Source organism: Felis catus, chromosome B3, assembly GCF_018350175.1.
Source record: "Felis catus isolate Fca126 chromosome B3, F.catus_Fca126_mat1.0, whole genome shotgun sequence".
Classification (NCBI taxonomy): domain Eukaryota; kingdom Metazoa; phylum Chordata; class Mammalia; order Carnivora; family Felidae; genus Felis; species Felis catus.
The window spans coordinates 54,186,751-54,196,157 of NC_058373.1; the positions used below are offsets into that span (position 1 = coordinate 54,186,751).

Here is a 9,407-nt window from a genome sequence, read left to right on the forward strand (position 1 = left end):
CTTCTCTGCATTATTTTATCTCTCAAGTGTCCTTTCTAGATCTTAGAAACTAACTTGTCAGCAGAGTGGGAAATTTCTCCCTCTCAGGAATTGATATCTTAGGGGTGACCTTTTACATGAAGCATTTCATTAAATAGTGTGGTGAGGTTACCAAACCTTGAAGTCAAAGGCAACGTCTGAATGCTTGTTGGGTTACCACCAGTACTCTGAAGAAAGAACAATAAGCTTAAATGCTTTTGAGTAATAATTTATCAGGAAGACTAAATTATGAAAGAATGCTTGAATTAGACAAAAGAAACCCACAAGATGGATGTAGCTCAAATATTTTCCAACATAAGCTTCCTTTTGAAAATAATTTAAACGTTTGCCTTCTCATTGCATTTATGTGTGATATGTTGGATAATTAACTAAGGAGGACAGAAAGGGAATCCCTGTGGTATAAATTCCAGGAACAACTGCAGACTCATCCAAATGTCACTTATAAATCAGAACAAGCCCAAATTCATAAGCTAGTCTCAAAGTACCCTATAAAAACAAGACAAAATAACAAAAGCTATTATTTCCACCCCCTCAAAATATTTATAAAAAACAGGATGCTGTTTCTTCAGTCAGGCAAACAACTTACCAAGGGCATTCTTAACTATTGATGCTAAATATTACAGCATAAGAATGAACTTTGGTATTTTGCAACGTACATTGTGCAACGTATATGATCTATTCAATTCTCATGGGTGTGTGCAGTTTACTATTTTTGCTTACACATGTATTCTTGGGGAAAAGATGTCATAAAGTTAGGATTGTTCTTAAGCAGAATAGGCAATATTTGCTCTAACAGCTTCTCCCTTCTCTTTTGCAAGATATTGTTTTCCTAAGGAAGTTATCACCGCCCTTTTTCCTGCAACCTACTCTGGGCAGCCAGGGATGTTGTTACCTAGAGATCTCTACTCTCCTATTCCTATTCCGTTGACAATTCTCTAAGTTACTGCCTCCTTTTGGACCCAGTTAATTGGTGTTATGCAGTTAATTGTAGACAGATGTAACCTAATGGACTAGGTTCTCTTCTAGGCAATATAACATGCATAACCTGGTAGACACTCCCACGCTTACCTTAGTTGTTTTGTTGTTGTTGTTGTTGTTAGCTCATAATTTGGGTAGTTTTTTTCTTTTTGATATGTGAATAAAAGATGAGGTAGGCAGTGACACTTAAACAGGAGGGCCAGTGAAAAGTGCTAAATTTGGGGACCCTGGGCATCTAGCTAAGAGAATACATGTACTGAGGTTCCAGAGAGTAAGTATGAGAAGGGTGGAGAATGTTTCTAAAAGTAAAATTTTAATATATTAAAGAAAAATTGTGTCTACATAATAGATTTGCCTGTGCTTCTGGCCTGCCATTTGTGTGAGCCTTTTTAATGTCCATCAGTTGTGCTTGAGGAGGCAGTTAGGGTCAGCCATGTGTCTCAATAGTTTGTGTCCTACCATGGGAATCATTAGTATTTGGTGATTTAATTTGCGATTTCAAGAGGTAGAAACAAGGAGCCTTGGGAGATGAGAGTTTGTAGCATTCCACATCCAGATCAACCAAGGGAAACCTCTTATTAAAACCCTCAGAATACTCTTCAACCTTGGAATCCTGCAATGGCAAATCAAGGCCTCAAGTACAAACTGTGTAATAAACTGGACACTGGGTTTGTTTCTCCATTGTTTCACACACTCATGCTTTGCAGGTGCCCCTTCTTTTTTTGAAGTTTATTTATTTAGAGAGAGAAAGAGAGAGAGAGAGAGTGAAGGAGGGGCAAAGAGAGAGGGAGAGAGAATCCCAAGCAGGCTCCATGGTGTCAGTGCAGAGACTGATGCAGGGTTCGATTCCACAAACCATGAGATCATGACTGGAGCCAAGATCAAAAGTTGGACACTTAACTGACTGCCACCCAGGTGCCCCAAAAGGTGCTGCTTCTTAATACCAATTTATTTTGACTCCTCATGTATTCTTTTTAATGACTTAGAATGTGAATTTTGTATTTATTAAGGTTAAAATTGGGGCATTACCAAATTATTTCATGTGGGTTTGTGATTTGAAGAGAACAGAACTGAACTAGGATTGAGGACACTTGGATTCTAGTTTATATTAATTGAGATAATGCTATCTGTTATAACAATCCCCAAATCTATAAAGGCTTAAATCCAATGGAAGCTTACTTCTCATTCAGGAAAATCCAAACGTGCATTAGTGATTTGTGTGCTGCTTTCTTCCAAGTGGTGATATAGGGCCCAGGATCCTGTTACCTTATGGCTCTGTCATCTTTAAGATGCTGCTTCCAAGATTTCTATGTTAGTCAGTAACAAGCTGAGAGAAAAAGAAAAAGCAGAAAAGGATTTTTTAGCTAAGTGAGTTTTTATAGGCCAGACCTGAAAGAAGTACATATAAGTTTGGCTCTCCATTTCTTTGACTAGAACTCGGTAATCTGGCCACAGCTAACCACATGGGAGGTTGGGAAATTTAATCATACACCGTAACAAGGAATTAAAGGAGATGGGTTGGGTGACCAGCTAGCCAGCCCTTGCCATAATCCTAGTTCTACCACTATTTATTTGATCTCCCCTTTGCGATTATTAAGAACCATTTCTTACCCATTTTTAAAACCCCCAGAATGGTTATAGAAGTGTCTTATATATAGTACATGCTCACTACTGCATGCTTGCCTGACAGACAAGAAATGAGTAAATAGTGCTGAGTGTTCATAATTCTTCCCTACAGCCCAGGGCATTGAGTGTTACTCTAGAAGACTGAGAAATACTTTCCCTCAATAAGTCACAATATATCCCAGGATCATTTTGACTGTGGAGGAGACTAATACTGCTACAGCCAGGACCAGGCATGTCAAGAGGAGAAACTGATATCAAGAGCTGAACATCAAAGAAAGTCTGGTGAAAGAACCAGTTAACTAATTGGGACAGGAGGGTAGACTCTTCAGCACTCTGCTTGCTATCCAGGTTCCCTGGAAGAATACCAACTACTCTGGATGGGTTGGAGAGTCTCTGACTAGGCTGGGAGCTTCATTGACAAAGGAGAACAAGCATGATCATCATGAAAAACAACAGACCCATAAGGATGTCACACCTTATAGAAGAACTTGCAGAACACTTCATGGGAATAATTAATCAGGGATAGGACACAGAAAAAAAAATGTCTTCCTTCAAAAATTATAGGTGATGTGGGATGTTGTAGGGGACTGTGCTGGAATCCTGATACGTCTACACCTAGTACCTCTGTTTTGTGAGTAGTTTATAGCCGGTATGCTTAGCAGGGTATATTAATTTAGGAGTCAGAAAGATCTGGGTTATATTTACCGACCTGTGATTAACTAGCAGTGTGACTTTGGGCAAGTCAATCTACCTCACTGGACCCCATCTGTATCATCTAAATAAGGAAGAGTTGGATTAAATGTGTGATGATCAATACATGGTCACACCCCACCCAGTGTCCATAGCAGACATTGAAAATCAAACATAATTCTTTTTTTTTTTTTTTTGAGCCCATATATGATCCCAGGATCCTTATCAACATCCCATCTAGGTTATCCTATCAATTAGAAATGACACATGTATGTTAACTATGTCTTTCATTTTCTGTGTTCTGACACTTTGATATTTGGGCCTTGATGGCCCTAGAGGGACTGCCCCTCCAAGAGTTAGTCAAGTCCTAGAGATAGAAAACAATTTGTCCAGGTGCACACTTTTCAAATGCAAACTGGCGAAGATAGAGCCCACATCACAATTACCTCTTTTATCAGGCTGCCACACTCTGAGCCATTATCCACCTGTCCTAATCACCCCCAGGGCCAGGTACCAGAAAACTAGGTGTAGTGCCTAAATCCTAGACTCTGCTGAAGTTATTCAAGCTAGTCAATCCTAAACCTGCTTACCCGGCCTTGCCCATTTCTTCCCCCCAGCTCTTGTCCAGAATTCTTCCCTCTCCCTCTGCCTCTACCTGATGTCTGTACTTTCTCCATATGCCTCTCCCTCATGGCATCACATACCCTGTTATCTTGGGATCTGTGAATAGTACATACTGCCTTTTCAATGGCAGCTGTTTCCTGATCTGTTGGCCCTACTATACCTAAATAACAATAAAAACTATATTAAAACAATATAGGATGGGAACTACCTGCCTGAAGCAAATGATCCCTGGAGTCCTTTCTAGATCTAGCAATCTTTTATCTTTTTAAGTAGGAGAGTATTGTACTATCTATAAAATACATATTTCAGTTATAATATCTTAATCTTCTGAAGTTACCTAGTCTTTCATAGCAAGGATTTTCTCAATCAGGAGTTACACCAAGATAAATTGCACAGAAGCTCTTCTGTAAAAGTCACTGCTAAATGGGGGTAGGGGAAAATCTTGGTTCTGTTTTGGGAAACCTTTCATTTTTCTCTATTACAGCTGAAGGATAAAAATCATTCTAGTGTGCCTTCTTGGACTTCTGTTAATTTTTCTATTTTTCTTTTCTCTTCTCCTTTTTTTCTTTTTGGATTCAGAGTAGCAAACAGTCCCTCCTGATAATGTGATTGTGTATGTTCAGAATGTATGTTAGGAAGAATTAGGAAAATATTGGGATAGGATTATTCCTATAAAGGGCACATGGGCATAATGCTTCACGTGTAGTGGATGCTTAAATACTTTTAAATCAATAATAAACGTGTTTTTGCTATTTTATTACATGGTTTTTTTGTTGTTTTTTTTTTTTGGATTTTTCTCCCCACCCTCCTCGAAAACTCATATATTGAAGTCCTAACCCTGGTACTTCAGAATATAATCTTATTTTGAGATAGTTTTTACAGAGGTAACCAAGGTAAAATGAGGTCATTAGGGTGGGCCTTAATCCAATATGACTGATGTTCTTTTTTAAAAAAATTTTTTTTTTCAACGTTTATTTATTTTTGGGACAGAGAGAGACAGAGCATGAACGGGGTAGGGACAGAGAGAGAGGGAGACACAGAATCAGAAACAGGCTCCAGGCTCCGAGCCATCAGCCCAGAGCCTGACGCGGGGCTCGAACTCCCGGACCGCGAGATCGTGACCTGGCTGAAGTTGGATGCTTAACCGACTGCGCCACCCAGGCGCCCCAATGACTGATGTTCTTAAAAAGGGGGAAATTTTGGACACAGATACTCATATAGGGAGAATGCCATGAGAACAAGGCAGAGATAAGGATGATGCTTCTACAAGTCAAATGATACCAAAGATTGCCAGCAAACCACCAGAAGTGAGAGTAGAAACCTGTAACAATCTTACAACTCTCAGATGGAACCAACTCTACCAACATCTTGATCTCAGACCTCTATCCTCTAGAACTGTGAGACAATAAAATTTTTTTTTGTTTAAAAAAAAAAAAAGAAGGGGCACCTGGGTGGCTCAGTCGGTTGAGCGTCCGACTTCAGCTCAGGTCACAATCTCACAGTTCGTGAGTTCGAGCCCCGCGTCAGGCTCTGGGCTGATGGCTCAGAGCCTGGAGCCTGCTTCCGATTCTGTGTCTCCCTCTCTCTCTGCCCCTCCTCCATTCATGCTCTGTCTCTCTGTGTCTCAAAAATAAACATTAAAAAAAAAAAAAAGAAGTTATATTTATAAAGGGAACATTACTGAACATTTACTGAATGAACTAAATTCTGCTCTAGTACAGACCGTAATTCATTGGGTAGTCTTAATCTATTGCCTCTTTCTTCTTTGCCCTTACTCTTATTTGAAAACAATTATTCCAATCTCGTTCCAAATACTTATCACAGAAATATTGTGAGGAATAATTTGGCTTTCAAAATAATTCTGGAAATTGCTTTCAGTTACTCTAAAAATTGCAGGGAGAGATTACGTGCAAGGCAAAATTACACAAGCATTTGTGTAAGAGAATAAACAAGGAAGCGCATTTCAGTTCAAGAATTAATACTTCGGTTCAAGTTGTAATAAAAGAGTACCATAGTTGCTGAAATTGAGAAAGCAGTTCAGAGTCTTTTTTTTTCCCCCAGTAAGTTCTGTGTGAATGTTTTACTTTTGTTACTATGTTTGGTTCTGAAAATGCACCCATTCACAAAACCTCTGGGCAGTTGGACAAAACGGATTTACAATCCTCTGAAATGGGCCAGGACTCAAGTTGAAGTACAGTTGGCTAGACATTTAAAATGAGGAAATGGCTCACCTTTCTTCTCCACCTGAAGTTGCCAAGTGAAACCTTCCAAATTCTCAAGAGAAAGATGCCTCTGATTCATATTCCATTTGCCTTTAAGTCTTGCTCAAAGTATTTTTTCAAGTGGAAAAAGAATGAAAGAAACATTAAAACGCAGAGACCTAATTTTGTGTGGAAGGAAAACACAGCTGCGGAATCTCTTGGCTACAACTGTATAAAAATTAAAAAGAAAACAACCTAATTTATTCAGTGCCTTAATTTGAAGATGAAGCTAAGGTGTTAAAGAATGGTGGGTCTGTGGTGCTTCTCCAGAAAGAGGGCTTTTTCTCCATGTCTCAAAGACATTTGAAAGATTGCAAAACTTTCTTCTAGAACCACTTCAAAGGTTGGAGAAACTACCACCTTTGAATACTTCAAATCTCTCTGTCAAATAGAAACTTAATGCCTCCCCCCCCCCCAAAAAAAAATGCTAGCTCTAGATATACAAGATAAAAGTATTCACAGAACTCTTTTGGAGTATATGAGTTTGGCTGGCTTTGCCTTGCTTTAGGATCAACACAATTCTGAAAATCTTCCCTCGATAATAGATCCAGGTGAGTAGCATTCTCTCTTGCCAGGAGAACTAAATTAATATCATCTGTAGGGCCAAGAATACTGGAACATGAAAAATAGATAAAAATTAAAATACCAGGTATACCATTTAGCTTGTCTCTTTCATTTTCAGGACCAGGCATCCAAGGGTCAGAGATGGAAGTGCACAATTAAACTAATCCTGAGGTCTCTTCTGCAGGTAGCAGGAAAACAGCCTCACACCCAGGTCTCACTCCAGGTCTTGCCCATCCTCTTGCTGCAGTGATGAGGGAAGTGTGAATGTCTCACTCTAGAAGTTTCACTGGAATCCTCGCCTGGTTGAATGAGTCTGAGAAGAAGAGTTGGGGTATCCTTAATGCCACCCTCTTCCATCCACAACCCTCTGCCCTTACAGACTCTAAAACATCAGGGGATTCTGGGTAAGGCCTTTGAGCAAACTGTGGGGATGGTAACTAAAAATGCAAGGTGAGGAAGCAAGGTCTGTCATTCCCAAAGGCAACACTATATGGCATTTGCATTTCCCCCCTTCCTTCATTTTGTCTTTCCTTTTGAGCAAGACTTAAACATGACAGGAGTCAGAGGCATCTTCTTTCTCTTGAGAATTTGGAAGGTTTCACTTAGCATCTTCAGGTGGAGATGAAAGGTAAACCTTTTCCTCATTACATTCTGATATGTCTAGCCAATTGTTCCTTAACCTGAGTCCTGGCCCATTTCAGATCCCTGGCTATACATCCATTTTCCCTAACTGCCCAGAGGTTTTATGAGTAGATGTGTTTTCAAAACTGTAATTCTAGAGAAGCACATGAATTTTAGTGTGCATAGAAATCATCAGGAGGGCTTGTTAAAATAGATTGCTAGGCTCCATGCCTAGTTTCTAATTCAAGAGGTCTGGGGTGGAACAAGTTCTAGCAAGTTCCCAGGTGATACTTCTGTCAATCCCAGGGTTCCAGGCTAATGAGAGCAATGGGAGCCAGACTTAGGTGTGCTCTTATTCACCTCACCTGCTATTACATCTCTGATAAACCCCTTTCTTCTGAGCCTCAAAGAGCAAGAGAGATGGTGACTATGATAAGAATTGTCATCTTCTCATAGGAAACCTTGTTGCTTTTATTCCTAACTCTTTAGCAATTATTCTAGACTTTGTTTTAAGCTCCTTATTTATCCTCACACATAACCGACCACAAAATTCTATACGTTCTGTATCTACAGAGGCCCTTCCCTTCCCCTCCAGCCCTTTCTGGACTTGATTCAGGTCAACATTATCTCTCACTTGTAGCAGCTTCCTATTTGGTCTCTCACTCCACTATCAGAGCAAATTTTATGAAACAGAAATATGATCCTAAAACTGTGCTGCTCAGAATTGCTCCAGGGTGTTACTTTGCCCTCAGGAGCACACTTACAGGTACCTACTGTTTGCAATGCTTCGTTCTTTTCACTAATGCTCACAAAAAGCAGGTGGGGAAGAAAGAATGAGGCACAGAGTTAGGGAGCTACCTAAGGTTACATACCCAGATAGTTAGGATGACAAATTTGGAAGAGAAAACAGGTCTTTTGTTGTCTGTCCAGGTTTCTTACCATTGACCCTCACAACAGTCTTCAGTTGTTTTTCAAATATATGATGTAGGGCATAGACATTAAATGAATAAGCCCTAACTTCAGGCAATCCTAATTAGAGACTTGGTTCTGCCGTGAGATAACCACGAGTAAGCTTCTGACCCTTTTGAGCCTTCACTTCCTTATCTTGAATTAACCTCAGTTAGCTTTTATTCTTCTTCTAAGAACCTCTCTCTGGTAGCAGCATCCTAAGATGATCCCAGTGCTCACTGCCTCCCAGTATCCATGCTTTCTTGAAACCTTCTTCCTCACAGTGTGGGCAGAACCTGCTTCTGGCTTCTAACTAGTAGGTTTTGCTAGCTCTCCCGTGATTCCGTTGGGTTATAAAAGGATTTTACAGGTGAAAGTAAGGTTTCTAATCAGCTTGACTTTGAGTTAATCAAAAGGAGATTATCCTAGATGGGCATACTCTAATCAGGTAGCCTTTTAAAAGAGAGATTCTTCTTTCCCTAAGCTCACAGACTCCAGACAGCAAGGATTCTCTTTCTCCTATTGGCCCTGAAAAAGCAAGTTGTCACGAGATCCACAGATATAAGGAAATAAATTCTTCCAACATCCACATGAACTTAGAAGATGACCTCTGAGTCTCAGATGAGGCTGCAGCCAGCCTTGAATGCTGTCTTGTGAGACCCTAAACAGAGGAAACAGCTAAGCTTTTCCTGGACTTCTAACCCATGCAAGCTGTGAGATAATGCATGTTGCTTTAAGCTGCTAACTTTGCATTAATTTGTTACACACCAATAGCTTACTAATATATCCCCTTTTGTCTGTAATTTCGCCACCAAATCCCCCCATTAAAAAAAGGGGAGGTAGGGTGAAAGGAGTGAAGAGCAGACTCTACAGACCAGATGGATCAGCTTTAGAAGCAACCACATCTTCTACTTTTTTCATAGTTCTGCATTTTTCTACAACTCCAGGAGGGAAGCACTGTGCCAGATGAAGAGGGCAGAGCTGGCTCTACTTCTCAGGCTCTGGGCAGCCAGGAGAGGGCAGCTGCAATCACTCAAGTACTAAGGGCTTCCTAAA

The 9,407-nt window shown here is 40.1% G+C and overlaps 1 long non-coding RNA gene across 1 annotated transcript in view; it reads right to left on the reverse strand.

Moving 5' to 3' along the window:
• Window positions 1–9,050, reverse strand: part of LOC102900762 — a 105,966-nt gene extending 96,916 nt beyond the window's left edge. The window contains exons 1-4 of the long non-coding RNA XR_002742941.2: window positions 8,276–9,050; window positions 6,874–7,095; window positions 6,189–6,277; window positions 2,197–2,344 (exon numbers count right to left, since the gene is read on the reverse strand). This is a non-coding gene — a long non-coding RNA (uncharacterized LOC102900762). The remainder of the gene's footprint in view (window positions 1–2,196; window positions 2,345–6,188; window positions 6,278–6,873; window positions 7,096–8,275) is intronic.
• Between the last annotated feature and the right edge of the window lie 357 nt (window positions 9,051–9,407).